The sequence below is a fragment of the Globicephala melas genome, chromosome 21, assembly GCF_963455315.2.
Source record: "Globicephala melas chromosome 21, mGloMel1.2, whole genome shotgun sequence".
Lineage (NCBI taxonomy): Eukaryota > Metazoa > Chordata > Mammalia > Artiodactyla > Delphinidae > Globicephala > Globicephala melas.
The window spans coordinates 3,158,542-3,174,375 of NC_083334.1; positions in this window are offsets into that span (position 1 = coordinate 3,158,542).

The following is a 15,834-nucleotide window of genomic DNA, read 5'->3' on the forward strand; positions in this document are numbered from 1 at the left end:
ATAAATTAAGAAAAAAAAAAAAGAAGCTCTTCTATTGGCCTTGAAGAAGCAAACTGCCATGCTGTGAAGAAGGCCATGTGGCAGAGATTGAAGGGCATCCTCTGGGGGTGAGGGCCTCAGTCAGTCCTACAACCATAAGGATTTCTGCCACCAACCAGTGAGCTTGGGAGGGGACTCAAGTCCCAAGTGACATCACAGCCCTAGCTAATACCTTGACTACATTTTTATGACCATGAACAGAGAATACACTTAAGCTTTACCAGTGTCTTAACCCATGGATACTGTGATATAGTAAATGTATATTGTTTTAGGCTTTCGAATCTGTGCCATTTTTTTACTCAGATTTTGGTAGTTGGAAGTGGAGGCAACTGAAACTAATATCTAAAATGTTGGTGCAGTTTTGGAACTGGACAGCAGGTGGAAACAGGAAAAATCTTGAGGAGTGTGATACACAGAGTCTAAATCACTTTAGAGAAGGCCTATATCATCTTCATCAGACCTGTAGTCATAATCTGGACCTTTAAGGATGCTGCCAGTACAGGCTCAGAAGGAAGGGAGGAACATCTTCTGTTACTGGAAACCAGAAGAAGGGGGATACTTGTTACATGGTGGCAGAAAGCTTAGAGAAATTGTGTCATGCAGTTATGTAGAAAGCAAAATTTGTAATAAATCTGGATATATAGCTAAGGAGGTTATCAAGTAAAATGTTAAAGGTACCGTTTCTTTTCTTTTTTTGCAGTTTATCGTAAAATATGAGAGGAAAGAGACAAAGTCAAGGAAGAACTGTTAAACAAAAAGGAGCCAGGCTGGATAATTTTAAAACTTCTCTGCCTCTCCAGATGACAAAGATGCTAAACATCAGAGATGTCTGCACAAATTGTAATACAGAGGGGAAGAAAGAGCAAGTGTAGTATAGAGAGAGGACTACAAACTTTTGTTAAAACGTCAGATTGATCAAAAGATCCGAGTAGTCAGTCGCAGAGAGGATCTTTTCAAGAGATTAAGGACATGGCTTGTACCTTCTTACCCAAACCAGAGGGCCTCTCGAAGCTTAAGGACATTGTCCTTCAGCCATTTTAGCAGAAGCCTAAGATAGAATCAGGATTATCTCAAAAAGGTCTGTGAATATGACTTTTACCTAATGCAGTGAAACCCAGTGGAATATATTGATACACAAGACCCACAAGGATTTTGAGAAATTTTATTTCTGCAGAAACACTGCCAGCTTACACAAAAATAGATTGAAGGAGCACAAAATGAAAGAAGGTTTTTGGACCCACAAGAATTCTACTGGCAGGAAACAGGCTGTGAAAATTACTCACCTACAAACATGTTCTTCCTTTCATGAAAAAGAGAGGATGACTCAGAGTTCAGGACGATTGAGCCCAGCTGAGAGCCTAGAGGATTATACCCAAGCATTGACACCTAATGGAGAGAAATACGACCCTTATCCACTGGATTTCAGAACTATTATGGATCAGTGACTCCTTCTTACTCTTTATTTACTCCCCTTTTGAAGTGGAATATCTACAATTCGCTATCCTAGGTCTTTCCTCTCATTGCTGTTGAGAGTGCTTAGGGCATGTAAATTGACTTTTTAGTTTCATAGATGTACAGATAGAGAGGAGTCCTGCCCTAGGATCTGAACCTATACATTGTACTTATGAGCCTCATCCACACCTGATTTAGATGATGAGCTTTTGGACGTCGAGTTGGTAAGATTTAGGTGAGATTTGGGACATTGACCTAGCTGATGCTATAATGGTATACAAGGCTCGAATCTTGGGGGGGAGTGAACATACTTTGCATGTGGGAGAGAAGTGAGTTGTTGGGTGTCATAGGGTGGATTTTAGTTGCATAATTCTCAGATGGGCCCCCAGTTTGAGCTCCCTAGTGTACATGCCTTGTATAATCTCCTCCTCTTGGGTATGGAAGGAACCTGTGAATATGATAAGAAATCATTCTCATGATTATGTTTTGTCCTGTGGAAAAGGCAAAGGGATTGTGCAAATTCAATAAATGTCCTTGTCAGTTGATTTTGAGTCAATCAAAAGGTAGTTATTTTGGGTAGACCTGACCTAATCAGTTGGGCCCTTTAAAAAGGGTCAAAAAGAGACTCTCATGCTGTCTTTGAAAAAGCAGACTGCTGTAACTTGTACAGCTTCATGGAAATTAGTTCTGCTAATGAACATATGAAACTGAAAGAGCACCCCAAGCCTCAGATGAAGTCCACCTTTATTTCTGCCTTGTTGAAACGGAGCAGCTCCCTGTGGTCCTTACCACCCAGGTCCTCCGCCTGCCTTTTGTCTGTGGAAAAATTTTAGCCAAAGGATAAGTTTAATCCGAGAATTGAGAAAATGTAGAAACAAAGGAAAATAATCCAACAAGACTAAATAATAATATTTAGTCATTAAGCAAAGTCAAGGACCTTTAGTTCCTGTTTAAGGGCTATAGATGATATTCTGAGCCGTGTCCTGTGAGCTGTCTTGTAGATACTAAACCCCACCAGATGGAAGAAGTTAACTATGTGATGACCAGGCTGTAGCCATGACATAAGCTGCCACAATTCCAAGAACTGGCCTCAAAGAAATGGGAACAAACCGACCCTGGAACTGAAGATTAACTGTACTTAAAACAATCAAGATGCTGCTGATTAAGACCACCGGTGACCAATTTCAAGATGGCTGTCAGAGCTGACTGTGCTGTTTCTGCAGGTATAAAAGCTCCTGCCCCCTGACTGTCAGTGGTGGGGAGTCAGCTTTTGGACAGGAGTCCACCCTCCCCATCAAGGTTGCGGGCATCCAAAATAAAGCAAACTTTCCTTTCCACCAGGCTGGCCTCTTTATTGGCTTTGGAGCTGCGAGCAGCCGCACCCCACTTTCCGTTATGTTGTGAGACTCCTCACCGAGGATCCAGCTAAGGCACGTCCTGACTCAAGGAAACAGTGAGATAATGGTTTAATGTTCTTCATTTGTGGTAATTTGTTCTATGGCAAGAAAATAACAAATAAATGGTGGATTATTATAATAACTTATTTACTGGTTTTCCCATGACCAGTATCTATTTTTATCCAATCTATTCCTTATAAGGCAACGTATTTATACTGTGAAAATAAAATGAATGTTATGTCACTTCCTGCTTAAAAGTCTTCAATGGCTTTACATTGAACTGCAAGTAAATCTTATCCATGAGCAAAACTGCAAAAGTCTAGCTTTCCAGCTTCTGCTGACCTGCCAAAATTTAGATACAACTACTATTCTCTTCCTTCCATGCTTCAAGTGCAGGTAACTTACATTCAGTTATCTGATGACAGTTAACTCTTTTCCAAAGAAGGGCTTTCACACAAGTATACCCTTTGTCAGGAATGTATTTCTTAATTATTTGTTGAGATATTTTTGTTAACCTTCTAATACCTTTTCTCTGCTAAGTGTTAAATTTTGGAGAGCCTTCCCTATCTCCTGTATGTAACTAGCTATGCACCAACAATCAAAGTAAGAAACTTCTCTATCTTGTTCATTGCCTTCGAATCACAATCTAACAATGTGTTGTTATTAGTTGTTTCATTTACTTAGATATTGTCTGTCCCTCTACTACACTGTAATCCTATACCCTGTCATTTTTATTGGCAACTATATAGTAAAAAATGTATTTCAATTGAATGAAATCAATTTTTCAAAACAAAAATTACTGAAACCAGAGAGAAATTTTGTCTGTGAACCTTAATAGAATGGAGAGTGTGCTGCAATGGACCATGTCCTCAAAAATATTCTTTTTTTTTTTTTTTTTTTTTTTGCGGTACGCGGGCCTCTCACTGTTGTGGCCTCTCCCGTTGCGGAGCACAGGCTCCGGACGCGCAGGCTCAGCGGCCATGGCTCACGGGCCCAGCCGCTCCGCGGCATGTGGGATCTTCCCGGACCGGGGCACGAACCCGTGTCCCCTGCATCGGCAGGCAGACTCTCAACCACTGCGCCACCAGGGAAGCCCCTCAAAAATATTCTTAGAGTGACTATAAAGTCACGTGTTTCTTGTAATGTCATTAAACATAGGTTTATGTTATCATGGCAAATTTCAGTTCTGTAAAAGTGATTCCCTCACACCCTGAGGTGATAATTAATATGATTCTGTGTAAGTGTCAAGCTTACTTATACTTAATCAAAGAGTGATTCCTGGTGAATCTCATTGAGCTGACAGAGTATATAGCCTTCATAAAATCTTTAATATTTTTCTTCTCATCTGAGATTTCGTAAGCATTGTGTGCCAGAGAAAAATAAAGTGCTTTTATATTGTTAGTTAAAGGTAGAACACCTGATTTGCAAATTAATGATACCGTTGACATTTTTTTAAGCATCTTTATTGGAGTATAGTTGCTTTACAATGGTGTGTTAGTTTCTGCTTTATAACAAAGTGAATCAGTTATACATATACATATGTTCCCATATCTCTTCCCTCTTGGGTCTCCCTCCCTCCCACCCTCCCTATCCCACCCCTCTAGGTGGTTGCAAAGTACCGAGCTGATCTCCCTGTGCTATGCGGCTGCTTCCCACTAGCTATCTGTTTTACATTTGGTAGTGTATGTATGTCCATGCCACTCTCTCAGTTCGTCCCAGCTTACCCTTCCCCCTCCCTGTGTCCTCAAGTCCATTTTCTATGTCTGCTTTGACATTATTAAATTAAAATTTAAAAGAACTCATGCTTGATTCAGTTTCTGTAAGTGGGTCACAAGGTATTTATAATCAAAGTCAAAATTGTCTTAAAAAAGTAAAGGTTAATCTAAGAAATCGAAGAAGAGGGTTTCAGTGTCACAACATTAAAGCAGTGCTCTGCAAATATTTCTGAATAAGTGCTAATATTAGTAAAACTTTGACCACGGACTCCCAATACAACTATATTATTATTATTTATAGATTAAATATAACTATGGCTCTGCTAATATAAATTGAAGATGGTATGTGTTTCATGAAGGATTAAAATCTTAAAATAATGTCATAAATATAAAATGAGACATTTAAATAAATGTTTAAATTAATGTAATTAATTTATTTACAAAACCCTTTCACTCTATTTTGTATTTGTGTTTTGGATACTTGGTTTTTAATGGGCATGCCTCATCATGATACCTCTGTCAACTTATATATGTCAAGGAATGTTATGGGCCTTGACCAAGTTCATCTCTAACAATAATATATTTAAATCTACATTTCAAATAGACTTTTAGAAATGTTTACCATATTGGCAGACTTCCTTTTCAGATCTAATTTTATTGTCATTATTATATTTTCAATTTGCCTTTTTTTTTGTAAGATTATTAAGTCATTTGGCTACTTTGTTATAAGTAGTTTAGCTAAACTAGAAAATGCAGTCCACACAGCCACTTCAACCTTGATAAATTAAAATATGCTAAAAAAAAATTACAATCAGAATGCCACTGTCATGTACTGTCCATGGCACATAGCCATCTGAAGTAGGCCAAGTGTACATCTCTGTTTTGATTACTGTTTTAAACATCAATAGATATTTTTATTGTCATTCTCTTTTAGGTAAAATATCAATATAGATTAAGCTTCTAATACTTTGTGTTTCCTACAAGGGAATGAAACAGAGGGTGAGAATCTGCAGGGCGTACCACACTGTGGGGCTGCTCCCCTTAAGTGGGGTGCCAGTAGCATTCCCTAGATACCAGTCTCTAGTGTGCAAACTTTCAAGTCAAAGTTCAAGAGATCCCTTCTTCACTGGGGCCCTGCTCTCTGCGTCGTTAGCATACGCTCTGGGTAATTATGATGCAATATCTCTCTCAACCACCATTTGAGAAGTGTTGCTACAGTACCGTTGAGATAAGAAAAACATGTCAATAAGAAGAATATCATCAGTTCTTATGCAGAGAATGGTTTGGAGGAGAGCACCTTGGAAGCTTGAAATGTCAATTAGGAGGCTATAATAAGAGAATAGGATATGAGAAAGGATGAAGCCTTGGACTAAGGAAGTTACTTTTGTGCGGCGAGAAGTGTATCTGCAACATTTAGGAGGTAAAATAAACATGAACATAGGATTGATTAATTTTGAATGTCAGGGGAAAAAATGGTCAAGAAAGTCTCCCAGGTTTCAAGCTTGAGTTGAGGCACACCCCACACTGTCAGAACTGGAGATGAGGGAACATGCCTATGTTAGGGAAAAAGAATGAGATTACAAAAGAAGAACGTGCAAAAGAGAAAAAGATGAAAACAGTGATCTTAAATTGCTCCAGTATTCCACTGGATTGGATGGAGGAAGATAGTGGGTGAGAGTGTGAGAAATAATTTTCAGGGTTTTGTGCAAAAACCACTAAATTTTAGATTTTAAAACAGGAAAAATTATATCTTGGATGCCCACTAATTAGACGAAGAAATAGTGTTGTTGAGAGTTACACATTTAGGAATGGGATGCCATTAATATGATGGGATTGAAAGCTGGATTACTTTTGGTTGAGGGAAAGAGAAGTTGTGTAACGGAGGAGTCAACTTGCTGAATATAAGCTAACCCTTTCAAGAATATTGACTGGAAGAAAAGATAGGAAACGAGATTTTGCTAAGGGAACGATGCAGGTTATAAAGTAGTGGAGAGCATAGAGCATGTGCGCAGACTGAGAGGGGAGCAGTGGAGTGGAGAAGAGGTGGTTGGAAATATAAATGTATGACAGATATAAATTTGCTTAGGATTCCAAATTAGACCCATTTCCTAGAGCTCTGAAGTTACTGCTTCTTCAGACTCTGAGAAATGACTGTAAGGAAGAAGGATAATTGGTAGATAAGGCTGGGCTGTTTGGACACTTAGGTTGCTTCCATATCTTTGCTGTTGTAAATAATGCTGCTGTGAACACTGGGGTGCAAATATCATTTTGAATTAGTGTTTTTGTTTTCTTCAAATAAATATCCAGGAGTGGAATCGATAGATCATAAGCTAGTTCTATTGTTCTCTTATCTCCTGTTACTATTGACAAGTTATATAACCTTCAGGAATTACTCTTTTATTGCCCATTGCTCTGCCCATTGCTTTTATTGCTTTGTTTCAAAGTCGTATTTAAACAATATCCATAACAGTACGTAAAACAATAATAAACTTTTCCTTTCTTTTCCCTTTTCCTACATTTTCTGTCCTTCTTTCCATCTTTTTCTTTCTGAATGAAAAGTTGTGTGATACAGATGTCCAATGCAATTGAACTAAATTTCAATCCCTGTGGAATAGCAAAGATGACAAAGGATAGTGAAATGTTTTTTTCTTAGGCCTTGCTAAACCAGGTGTTAGAAGAATCTTTTTATAAATGTTAAGAAAAAAACTTATTTCTTCATCTTGCAAACTTTTGTACAGTATAATCTAGATAAATATTTTATATTTATAAATACTGAGGTATTTGAAAGAAAAAACATTTTCATGGGTTAGGCAGCTGGAGTCAAGAGCCATAGTTTTTTTTTTTTAATAAAAAAGCTAAAATTGTTATGGTATTATAGCAGTATACAAGATGATATTTTCAAAGATCAGGCTGTTGACAGTTGTAGAAGCATCAGCCACAAACAGGATTATCGACATTACTTCAAACTAAACATTTGATAAACTTTTAGGCACTGCTATGGTGAGGAAGTGCTGTCGATGCCATGCGTTAAACATAAATAAACTGATTTTCATGGTGCCGTAGTGAAGTATGTCAGGCATAAAGGTGGAGAGATAATTGTGCACCAAAGTGGTTTAAGTGTCTTGCCCAACCGAGAGATTATAGGCCGCTGATGAGATCTTATCAGGTCACAGGTAATGTGAGCTGAACTTCACAGGAAACCAATATGTTAGAGTCAAGTTAAACCGTTTTCAGCCACGTGATGTGGCAGTGATTTGTAACCCATTAGTAGACAATGCAAATTAGAGTCTTTAGTCAGGGTAAAAAGTCTGAAGTCTTCTACAGAAGATCTATATTTCTTGTCTCAAGGAATAAAAATGACAATGATTCTCTGTTGTGTTAGAGTATTTCATTCATTTCTCTGAGAAATATTTTGCAGATGTATCAAATGACATATGTGCAATACAATATATTCATATTTCAACACCTGTTCTAGAGGAAAAGAAATAACAGGAATTTAATGAGAATTTGATCAACGAAGTGAAATAGTATAGGTGGTGTGCATATATGAGGACATCAGTTGACGTGCAGTCATCAAACTACTGACATAAAATGATTCTTTGTACATAAAGCTCTACGATCAAAGATATTTTTCTCTAAAGATAAATTATTGATTCTGGGATGCATTTTAGAGTATTGCAGTAAGCCACCATTGTAATTTGAGGAGGGAAAAAAGTCTAAATATATTGTCTTATTAAACTTAAAAATAAATAGGTAAAGGGAAGATAAATTCAATCTTATCATGATAGGTATATTTGAGTTCCACCTTAAATTGCAGAAAATCACCTTATCTAGTTTCTAGTATGTACATAAAATGAAAAAAATCTCCTGACAATTATTTAGTGCCATGAGGCTTTCTGTGTATATGAACTTGAATTCAGCAGCTCACAAATCACTAGTTAAACAAATAATCTAGTCTCTAAATCAGAACTACCTACAGATTTAAGAAATGTGGATGATATGATGACTGTCATATTTTGAAACAGTATTTTGACAAACAAGGATCACAACTACTAGTATTTCAAATGAGAATGAAGTGGCATTACTGAAAGTTCAGCTTCTAGTGAGCAGTGCAAGGAGCTGTGAATTCTGGAGATAAATATAAAAGGCTGTCGCAAAGGGCCATCAGAAGAAGCCAGCCTTTAGAAGTGAAAGATAGAAAATTTGCGAAAACTATCGAATATGATGCAGGTTTTCCAAAATATTTCTTTAGAAACACACACACACACGAGACACGCACATACATTATTTTCAAAATTGGATAATGGCGTACATGAGTCAAAGTCTTTAATATTAGAGTGTAAGATAAAATCAAATTCATAATAAACATGGTTCAATTGGAAAATTTAAACATAAACAAAGCAATAAAGAGAAATTCAAGAATCATCAGTGAAAACAATAATGACAGAAAATAGCACCTAATTTCGTAGACAGTGAATTTTATATGTGTGTTGAAGACTTCACAGTTATTAATCTTGGTACAATATTCATCATGTTGTGATGAGTCACATTTTTTTCTTATCTGATAAGAGAAATAGAACCATGCTTATTTTGTTTCAGTAAGATACTGGTCTGAATTCAACACTAAGGCATACTTGATGGTGACATAAGTATTGTCTTATGACAAGCTTTCATGCTTTTTTTTAGATAGTTGCTACTTATTTTGGAAGAAAAATTGAATCTTTAATGATTATAAGGAAAGCAAGCTAAAACAGTATTATCAACCTTTGTTTTCACTCTACACATTTTTATTGACTATTATATGCAGATTTGCTTATCACTATGGTGATCTTTCTAGTACTATAATATAAACTATTAGACTCATTTCTCGTTATCTAACTACCCCATGTATATTTCATAGAAAGCATTTGTACAATTATACAAGAATAAATCCTTTGTTGTTTATATGATATTAAGTTTGGGTTGGGGAAAAGTTATTTAATATAACACAACTAAAAATTTTAAAAGACCAATGAGTTAGAAGAATCCAAGATATATGCCACTGATTTCAATAGCCACAGAATGTAGACAGGTTAAGTATTGCCAGAGAGAGTTTCTGGGAAGCAGACACTGAGCTGGGGTTCAGAGTACAGAAGGTTTGTTGGGAGGACTACCTGGTGCTCAAAGTGTCAGGTAAAAGCCGTAGGTTGTTCAGTTGGACCAGTGCTGTGCCCTTCAGGGGAGAGAGTCTTCTGTGTGGACCACCTGCTCTGTGCTTGAATCACTTATAACTGTAGGTGGGGGGATTGCAAATTCGGTCACTGAGAGTGATAATAAGCGGGGTCACTCCTCCTTAACCCCACAGTCCTCAAACCCATGCGTTCTTCCGCTGACAAGACAATTCCGTACAAAGTCTCTGATTCAATATGCATACTATTTCCTAGAGGATAGCGACTCATTCTCTCATGGCATTGCCTCTGAGCTTGCCTTCAATCAGGTCTTTCCCACGCTTTATCCAACTGGCAGCTTCTGGGCGTTGTGGTATGTGATAAGCATAGTAGATCCCAAGGTCATGGGCTAGTACCCACAATCACATCAGGATAAAGCACATTCCTACTCACAGCCTGGTATAAGTTATTTTTTTTTAGGGGGGCCTAAGTAAAGCATCTTTGCATCTGCCTCATTAAATAATCTATTTAATTTATGATTTCTCTCCTTTCCAAAAGGGATCTGAGCCCAGTCATGACATATGAAAAAAAAAAAAAAAATTGGGATGCGAATTTAAAAATGACTTGGAAGGAAAGAAATGAGAAGTCAATTTATTCACCATGAGGGCAAACATGTTGCTGGAATTGAGGATTAATATGGCCCTGAGCTTCCTGGCAGCCATATCAAAATTAGCGATGGCACACATGCCATAGCTCTCCTCCAGAAAGAGGGCAAGCAGTCTCTCAAGGGTGATGGCATTTTGTTACACCACTGCATTTTAAAATTTATTTCTTATACGGTACCATTTAAAGAGGATATCTATTAATAGAAGGAAGAATATTCTCTCCTGTAAATATCTGACAATAAAAATGGCTGTAGTAAGAAAATTCTCAGAGCCTCTGTTAAAAACTAGAAACAGAGTTGTCCTAAAACTACTAAGGAAAATGAATTAATAAGTTTACAACTTCCCTAGAAATCAATCTCCAATCCAAATGTTTTCACTGGAGAATTCTACCACATGTTTAGAGAATTAACATCTACTCCACTTAATCTCTTACAGAAGATAGAAGAGGAGTGGATGTTTCCTAGTTAATGAATGAAGCTAATATTCCACTAATATCAAAACTAGATGATGACTACAAATAAAAACTAACAGAACACTATTCCTGATGAACATAGACTTAAAATTCCTTAAGCAGCTATTAGCAAAAAGAATTCATAAACATAAAACTATAAAACTTTTAGCAATAAAGAAACATAGAAAATCTTTGGAATCTAGGGTTAGGTAAACAGATCTTAGACTGGACACTAAAATCACAAACCATGAAAGGAAAAATTGATAAATTAGACTTCATCAAAGTTTAAAACTTTGTTCTGTGAAAGATCCAATTAAAAGGATGAGAACAAAAGCTACAGAGTAGGGGAAAATATGTTTAAACCTTATATCTACTGAAGGACTAGTATCTAGAATGTATAAAGAACCATCAAAACTCAACAGTAAAAACAAGCAATTCAATTCAAAACAGAGCAAAAGACATGAACAGACATTTACTGAACAGGATATACAGATGGCATATAAGCATATGAAAAGATGTTCAGTATCATTAGACACTAGGAAAATGCAAATTAGAACCACAGCAAGGTTCCACGCCACAGATCAGAATGGCTAAACTAAAAATAGTGACAACGCTAAGTGCTGACAAGGATGCAGAGAACGTGGATCCCTCATATGTTGCTGGTGGTGATTCAAAATTGTGCATCCACTCTAGAAAGATTTTGACAGCTTCTAAAAATTAAACATATAGCTACCATATGACAAGTATAAAATCTTGAGAATTTATTCCAGAGAACCTAATACTTAAGATTATTAAAAAGCTTGTAGGGCTTCCCTGGTGGCACAGTGGTTGAGAGCCCGCCTGCCCATGCAGGGGACACGGGTTTGTGCCCCGGTCCGGGAAGATCCCACATGCCGCGGAGCGGCTGGGCCCGTGAGCCGTGGCCGCTGGGCCTTCGCATCCGGAGCCTGTGCTCCGCAACGGGAGAGGCCACAACAGTGAGAGTCCCCCGTATCGCAAAAAGAAAAAAAAAAAGCTTGTATACGAATGTTTATAGCAGCTTTATTTATATTTTCAAAAAAAGGTAACAATCTAGAGGTCTTCAACTAGTGACTGGTTAAACCTCAGTGCATCCACACTGTGGGCATTACACAGCAGCACACAGGAACCCCTGTGAACCTACTGAGAACAGTGCTTATTGGAAAATCCTAAATGTTATATACTGTACAACCCCAAATATAAAACAGTTTCAAAATGACAAAATTATGGAGATGGAGAACAGATTAGTGGCTGCTGGGGTGAGGAGGGATGAGGGCAGGTGTGAAGAGGGGCTGTAAGAGGGCAACAGGATATAAAAGGCTATAAAAGTCCTTGTGGTGATAGAAATGTTCTGTGTCTTGACTGTATCAATTCCAATATGTCATATGTGCTATTGTACCATACTTTTGCAAGATGATACCACTGAGCAAAATTAGATAAAGAATATTACATATTTCAACTGCGTATGAATCTACGATTACCTCAAAATAATGAAGTTTAATTTAAAAATATTTTTCTCAATATATCCTTTAAATTCTGGTGGTATTAAACCCAAAATACTGCATTAAAATATCTTGCAATTTTCACACGTAATTTACTCTCTCTCTCTCTATATATATATATATATTCATACATACATGAATATATATTCATTTAAAGATAAAGTTATTTGTTTTGTGTAATTATTGAATAATTTCACATTCAGGTCCAAAATGTACCAAAGCTTGTATGTTTTGGTTTATTTTAAGAGACGACAGTAAAACTTAGCTTTATCTGTTTATCAGAAGTTTTTGTTTGCTTTTTTGATTTGTTCTAATATAAGACAGTTATGTAATTGCTTCTTGTTTCAATTTTTGCACTGTTGCCTGGGATATTAGGAAAATGGCAAACTACATACAACTTTTTAGTGGAAGGTACTCATCCATATAGATCAAGATTTTTATGAGATTTTTGAGCTTCTAAAGAAAACATAGTTCACAGTAATGACTTCCAAATAGAAAGCCTTGTTTGAAATATGTATATGAATAAAATGATTGGAAATGGTGAACCAGGTGGCCAAGATGAAGCTCTGCAAATAGCAGCAATTTTACCTGCAGGAAAGAGTAAGTTCAGATGTGCTCTTTATATAACCAGTTCTGTCACAAGGCTAAATAAGACATCAAGATCAAAAGTCGTTACAGTTATGGAGCTGAGGAACGTATATTTATAAAAGTCATCTGTACACAGGCATTTCTGGGATTGGATTGCTATTGTTTTCATTTCATATAATGCAAATACAGTACGATTAATGTTTATTTAGGAATTTTTCTTGAAGTCTATTATTCGACTTTGCATTTCTGTGATGTGGCAATATTATCAAGTATCTTGTTACAGCATATAAAATGTGCTCATAGTCACATTGGAAAATGCATCTCATGTGCTTTTAGAAATAGTATATCATGCCCCAGCACTAAGTGGCCTCTTGTGATATTTTGTGCTAATCAGAAGCCCTAAAACCTAGTCACCTGGAAGAGTCCTAATCACTTCAGGTCACTAGGTGTTTGGTAATGGTTCATTCAGAATTGATACTTGGGTTATTGATTTTTTTACTGAGCCCGTAAGCTCTGTGAGGTTGTACACAATCTGTAGCTTGTCTTTGTATTGTCTGCTGCAAAGCACTTGAATTCAGGCGCATGGCCAGTGTAAGTACTGGTTATTGCAAAGCACTTGAATTCAGGCGCATGGCCAGTGTAAGTACTGGTTATCCCTTTTAAACTTCTCTACTCCTTCTTGGCATGTCTTACTCTCCAGATCTAGAAATGATTATTTCTCATTTACTCTTTTTATTGTTTTTAGATACAGAGATCTAGATAACTACAGTCACCTTGATTAAGCTTAAACCAAGGCTAACCTTATCTTAGGCAGTCATTGTCTATATTTTATTGCTTGTTTCTCTTTTCATATCACCACACATCTTATTTACCTGAGTGTTGGTATCATTTATTTCTCTAAAATTTATTTGCATTTAACCATCATAGAAAATCTCAGCTAGGACATTGTTTGGCGTCTCTATTCCATTTCTCCCCACACCACACAAATAGATGATTGGATCAGGTTTGGACACATTTTCTTAGATCTGGAAATATATGTGATTTGTGACATGGCTTGTAAAAAATTCTGACCAGTCAAAATCTGAAATAGGAGCTGCAGAACTTCTGCAGTTGTGGCAACAGCTAGGCTTGGGGTATAGTTTAGATTTTGAGGCCGGGGTGGCCATTCTAAGTCATGTGCAAGATAAATGACTAAAAACAACAACCAGAAACCAACGCTGTAGGGTAGAGAGAAAAGCTAGCAGAGTGAGTACGAGGAGAAGACTTCACTGGAGTGCAGAAAGGGAGGTACAAATGTGAGCATGCCCAGGGCTGTCACGTCCTGTCCTTTTTCTCACGTTTGCTTATGCAGTTTTGCCTGGATTCTCATGAGGCTGGTATCCTACAAAATGCCCCTTCAAAACTGAATGATTTGAGAGGATTTCCTTTCCAGGAATCCCCAACAGTCTGATTATAATCAGTATGGAATCTAAATAAAATGTGTGTAGAATAGTAATATCTTTGGTAATTTTTAAAAGGCAACAATGCCAACTGAACTGGAGCAAGGACACAGGTGCAAAGCTAGAGTAGCGACTACTTGCTTTAACCAGCAACTCCTACCTCTGCCGTTTCCCATATAGCCTCTCCTACGTGTCCAGACATTCCAGTGGCTTTTACCCTCCCTGAAACGTTAGTGAAGGCTGAACTGGACAGAGCTGAGTGGTGCATCCTTCTGTGTAAAAAACAACAGGGAAAGAACGGTTACTTATGGTGATAGGAGAAAAGAAAAAAGAAGTTTCCTTAAACACATAAAAAGCATCTTTATGTCCGTAATTGTAGCGTATAATAAGGACAAGAGAGGAATGGAGAGTCCAAAAACATGGCAACAAGATGTGGGTATTTAGAAGACTGTCTGATAAAAACAAAAGAACCAAAAAATATTGCTGTAACTATTACGTGAGTCTGAGTGGTATTAATGTGGAAACTGTTATTTAATTTTCACTAACACTAAATTACTGAGACATAGTGCCTAACTGTAAAATCTCTATTTCACAAGAGATAAAAAGGACCTGGGAAAAAAATTCCAGAGACGATATATTTAAATGGCTAATGACCTGGTAACCAGGAATTGGACATATAGTATAAAAAGAGATTTAGTTGGTACCTGGGGCTGGGGATGGTAGATGGGGGTATTTATTTCCTAGACTTATCCTTAAAGTACATGAAGAGTTATAATGGGAGATTTCTGTTCTATATTTCTTTTGACAATATTACAGGAGGAAATGGGATTAAACCCATGTGATTGATGTTAGGTGTCAGAAAAACAGAAGAGACGAGGAAAGGTAGTTAGATCATTTCCATTATTGGCAATCGTGGGCTGAGTACATTCTCTGTAATTATTATACATATGACAACATTCAGTGACAGGAGTCTGCATAAATGAAATTTCAAGTCCCCTTTTGTGGCTCTATAACCTAATTGTTGTGAGGGTGTCTCCTTATCAAATGTGTCTACTAAATTAGGTCATGGAGAGTGAACCATCCTTCATGGTTCTAAACAGAAATTTCTGAATGAATCAAATATGTGGTGTCTCTTTTAAAGTCAGCATATTTAGAGATGATAAATTGTATCTAAACCTGTTCCTGGATTAATCATTTCTAGTACCAACACTATCTCTTGTAGCCCTCCTGAAAAAAATAACAAATTTGGTTCAGATGCCAACACACATCATATCAGGAGAATATGAAAAAGTGATTCACATAATGAGGTGGAGGATAGCATGGCAGGATTCCCAAGCTATTCTGAACATGGCTTCAGAGAGCTGGGAGACTGAATTTTTGGGAATTTTTTTCTGTGGGGCAGAGCTTTTTAGGGTATGAGA